Source organism: Perognathus longimembris, chromosome 5 (genome assembly GCF_023159225.1).
Source record: "Perognathus longimembris pacificus isolate PPM17 chromosome 5, ASM2315922v1, whole genome shotgun sequence".
In the NCBI taxonomy this organism is placed as follows: domain Eukaryota; kingdom Metazoa; phylum Chordata; class Mammalia; order Rodentia; family Heteromyidae; genus Perognathus; species Perognathus longimembris.
In genome coordinates this window covers 40345633-40351048 of record NC_063165.1, presented here as the reverse complement: position 1 = coordinate 40351048, position 5416 = coordinate 40345633, and positions in this window count along the sequence as shown.

Below are 5416 nucleotides of genomic sequence, written 5' to 3'. Positions count from 1 at the left end.
GCTGCTTCACCTGATAGCAAATGGAAAGAACAATTAATGGCCTGGAAGAGAGGCCAGGAGATGTGAACAGTCAGTAGTGGGCCACAAACTTTCATTAACCTCTGTATAATGCTGTTATCCTTGTAAAAGAACTCAGAGAAACCAAAAGGTTTACAGTTTATGCTCATTTAAAAATGCTGATGTTGCAGCCTCTTTAGAGGGAAGTTAAAATTTTCATATTTTCTGAATTTATGCAGTACTTGAGTCTAAATATTTCAGAAATATCTGATAACTTAATTCAGCAGCTGGAAGCTAGAGTTCTCAGAAAGCTGCTAGTAAATAAAGAATGCAACAATTCCTTATACAAGGCACAAGTTAGAATCTACTTGAACACATACAGGAGCTGCTGAACAAATGAATGAGTTCCATGTATTTGCATATATGCATGCATGTACGTACATACATTTATGCTAGTAGAGAGCATAAGAAGGATTTATAGAAATTTGGACAAGAAAAACTGATCAAATTGATAATCTCTTTTCAGTTTGCCTATGAAATACAAAATACTACAGTAAAGGAGACATTAAAGAAAAAAATTTCTGGCACTAGTGACTCATGCCTGTATTCCTAGCTGCTCAAGCTGAGGATCCAGGTTCAAGAGAGCTGAGGCAGGTAAAACCAATAGACTCTTATTTCCAATTTCTTGCTGGTTAGCAAAAAGCAGCAAGTAGATGTGTAGCCGAAGTGGTAGGGCATCAGCCATGAGCAAGAATGCTGAGTGAGAGTTCAAGCCCCAATACCAGCAGGAAAAAGTAAAAGACTGTGAAGTGAAAATGGGAACAGAGAACACACCCACAAAAAGAGAAAAATGAATTTTTGTTATGCAAGTTCTCTTCCATAATACTCAGATTACCTTTAGTTCCTAGGATTTCGGGCTGCTGCTATTATTCCTGAGTCACTGTTAGGGATCCAGCTCAACATCATCACGACACCTAGAATTTTAAGCAACCAATTCTAATTTGGCTCTTTCAGTCAGGCTGCATTTGTGGACAATTTATGTAAAAAATACACGAGAATAGCTTGTGCCTTCTTAAAAATAGAAACAGGAAATACAGGAGGATGTGGACAGCTCTTATGAGATAAAAATACAAAGTTCAACAATTGTTTCAAAATAGTCTCCAGTTAGAAAAAAGTAACATAATTTCTATCTATTGTGATTCAAATAATCTTAATATATCTTACAATAAAAGAGAATGTTACCATGATTTTACCACTAGAAATAATTTATGCTGATATTTGTACCATGCTTGTCAAAAATCACAACTCATTTATGCTTTTAGTCCCTATTAATAAAGTGTATCAGAGATGTGTGTATGTTTTCCTGAGTAAATCTATTTTAGTATTATATCTATGTTTATGTCTTTGATTTACAGGTAAGAAACAGCTTCCTATGAATTTTAAGCTGGTCAATTTTTCCCAATAGTAACATACATTGGCTGACACTTTCTTGTAAACAATTTGATACAGACTTTTGTACTAAAAATTATGGGGGGGAGGTGAAGTACAGTTGATTCTTGAATTTCATGGTATCTGACAACAACCTGAAGGACCTGTGAATCCACAGATGACCAATTCAGAATTCTGACTCACAAGCTCTAAATGTAGGCTCTGTCACCTGCATCTTTTCAAAGCAGTGTGGGTGATATTTATGTTTTCCTATGTCCATTATTTGAGAAATCTTGAAGTAGTGGCTAACTTTGTGATAATTTGTGCATGAAAAGCACAATAATGTAGGCCCCAGAATAGATTCTCTCGCTCAATAATGAAGCATATCTTCATATATGTGGATATGTAGAATGTATATATACACACATATGGTACATATATATATACACATAGAGTATATATGTGTACATATACATGTAGAGAGACACAGAGACAGAAAGAGACAGGAACAGAGACTTTTAAAAGAGAAATTTTAGATTCATCAAAACTAATTAGCACAGGTTTAGGCTAGCCACAGCAGAGGATCACAAGAGCCTAATAGCTATGCCCTTATGAATGCATAAGATGATGCTAAGTGAAATGAACTCCATGTTATGGAAGTGACTGTTATATCACTGTTGTAATTACTTTCAACATGCTATGTGAAACCGTAGCTTCTATTGATGATCCTCTTGTATCCCCTTCCTGTGTTTGTACCTGCACTATCACTGTATCTTATCTGAGTACATTGGAAACTGTATATACTGGTATTAGAACTAGGGAAGTGAAAGGGGATATCAAAATTGAGAGACAACAGATAAAAAGACAAATGACTCCAAAAGCAATACTTGCAAAACCATTTGGTGTAAACCAACTGAACAACTCATGGGGGGAGAGGGGAATGAGGGAGGAGGTAACAAACAGTACAAGAAATGTACCCAAGGCCTAACATATGAAACTGTAACCTCTTTGTACATGACTTTGACAATAAATAAGAAAAGAAAAAAGAAAAAAAAAACCAAAAAACTAAGCAGAGATAGAGAGTGAGGGAAGGGGTGACATTGTCCAAAAGAAATGTAATCTTTACCTGACTTATGTAACTGTAACCCTTGTGTACATTGCCTTCATAAAAACAAAAATAATTAAAAGGAAACTAAAATGTAAAAAAAACCCAAAAGACTCAAAACTAAGCAGAAAGCACAGAGATTTCTCATATACCCCTCCCTCATGCATGCATACCCTCCACCCTTAGCATCCTGCACTTAAGTGGTATCTACACTAAAACTGAATCAAGTTCAGGGGCTGGTGTCTCATGCCTGTAATCTTAGCTACTCAGGAGGCGGAGACCTGAAGACTGAGGTTCAAAGCCAATCCAAGTAGTAAAGTCTGTGAGACTCTTATCAGTGGTAAAGCTCTAGTCTTGAGCTCAGGAACAGTGCTCAGGCCCTATGTTCAAGCCCCAAGATGGACAAAAAAACAACAACAAAAAACAAACAAAACAACAACACTGAAAAGAAAAAAAAACTAAACCGAGGTGTGTACTGTCATTTTTAACCAATTGACTTATATTTCATTGTTTGGATATATCATAACTTTTTTTTTGGAGAATAATATCTTAGTTGCTTCCACATTTGGTAAGTGTGAAGTTGCTGTAAACATTCATGTACAAGGGAATAGGGAGAGTACGTGGGAGATAATGAGGGATGGGGTAACAATGATTCAACCTAAATGTACTCATTACCTTACTTGTGTAACTGTAACCCCTCTGCTCATCACCTTTTCAATAAAAATAAAATAAAAACTTTCATGTAGGTATCTATATGTGGACATTAGTTTTCATTTTTGTTTCAGTTTTCAGTTTTTTAGTGGAAAATGATGCTCATTGTTTCTTATTAGGCTTGTTTAGCACCTTCTTGGGTGTATTTTCCTTGGTGATACATATGTTTAGAACTTTTGCCCATTTTTTAATCAGGTTGTTCATAGTCATATTGAATTTTATGAGTCTTTAAAAATATAATTTTTTTTTGGCCTGTCCTGGGGCTTGGACTCAGGGCCTGAGCACTGTCCCTGGCTTCTTTTTTGCTCAAGGCTAGCACTCTGCCACTTGAGCCACAGTGCCACTTCTGGCCGTTTTCTATATATGTGGTGCTGGGGAATTGAACCCAGGGCCTCATGTACACGAGGTAAGCACTCTTGCCACTAGTCCATATCCCCAGCCCCTAAAAATATAATTTTGATAATATCCTTTATCAACTATGACTGTCCCCAGTATTTTCTCTCAGTTTTTAGGTAATCATTTTATTCTTGTGATAATCATAGTGCTTACTTATTAGTTTTGTTTCCACAGTAGACTATAGGTTTCTTAGGGGAAAGAATTATGTCACATTCCTATTAAGTTTATAGCCCAGTGCTCGATATACATTAAATTAACTGTTAGTAACTTCAAATGAATGAATGTGTTTGTGAAGTAGTAAGTGGACCACCTACTTTTTTGTTATTAAAAAGAATGTTCCAGGGCTGGGGATATAGCCTAGTGGCAAGAGTGCCTGCCTCGGATACACGAGGCCCTAGGTTCGATTCCCCAGCACCACATATACAGAAAACGGCCAGAAGCGGCGCTGTGGCTCAAGTGGCAGAGTGCTAGCCTTGAGCGGGAAGAAGCCAGGGACAGTGCTCAGGCCCTGAGTCCAAGGCCCAGGACTGGCCAAAAAAAAAAAAAAAAAAAAAAAAAAAGAATGTTCCAGAAGCCTTGGTATGTCTGGAAGCATGGCGTTAATGAAGCCCACAGGCCTCACACACTAAGAATCTTGATTTTAGTAAGACCCTCCAATGATTTATATGCAACTTGTGGATCTCTTAACCCATTTAGCTTTTTTAAATACATCTCTGCCCACCCCAGGTCAAGTGTGGCAGGAAACCAAGATATATTTGTAGGACAGACTGATCTGGAAAGTTCTAATTTAGGAAGGTACAGGAAGTGCTTCACCACCCCACCTGGAAAGTAAAAATGGCAAGTGAAAAAGAAAACGTGACTGTTTTATAGAACAGACATTTGTGCTAAGCTTGTGAATTTGGGAACTGAAAGTTCTGCCTTAGAAATCAATTTACAAGTTCAAAAGGAAATTATAGATGTTGACATTTAAAAATCAGACTATTCTTAAGTCAGGGCAAGCATTCCATATGCAACATTTTAAGATAAAGTAACATGTCCCTTTACTACTTTGTTTGCTAGATTCTGAAGTTAGGAAAGAGTCTATTTCTGCCTATCACTGTTTATAGAACAGATGAAGATGTAGAAACTAAACAAAACATTATAACTGGGTGGTTCAATGTTGGAAAATCCAACAAAATAGCATCAGCAATAAAGGAGTAAAGGGATGCCCAGAAATAAAACTATTGAACCAAACTCGTGGCTCACAGTAAGTCCCATCTCCCATGAGCTAGAAATAAACCCTGGTGCCCTTAAGAAAATCAAGGGTATTCCCTTTGCTAAAACCCACACAGCAAACAAAACATCCTTGTTTAAACCTTTTAGCTGACAGTGCTTCAAAATATGCTGACCTTGTAACATTTGATTCCATAGAAAACTTTAGAACAACCTTCAAATTAGCAAATTTATTTGTTTTTCCCTTGTAAAAGGAACTGTCTCCTCTGAATTGTAACTATTTCGAGTATCTTAAAGCATTGCAGAAACCTCAAAAAACAAGATCAGTAGTAGATACAATGCATCTACATCTGTAATCCCAGATATGGGCATATCCAAAGAAACATATAAATTTATGTCTCTTTATTTATATGTTACAAACATAAGTTAATAAAGGAAAAAGAGCATTCACATTTACCATTGATGATTAAAAGACTTAAATAAAATATTTCCAAGTGTGAATTAGTAGAACATTCAGAGGAAATAGTATCTTAGAACTAAGGGAAACATTCCGAGGAATATGATCGT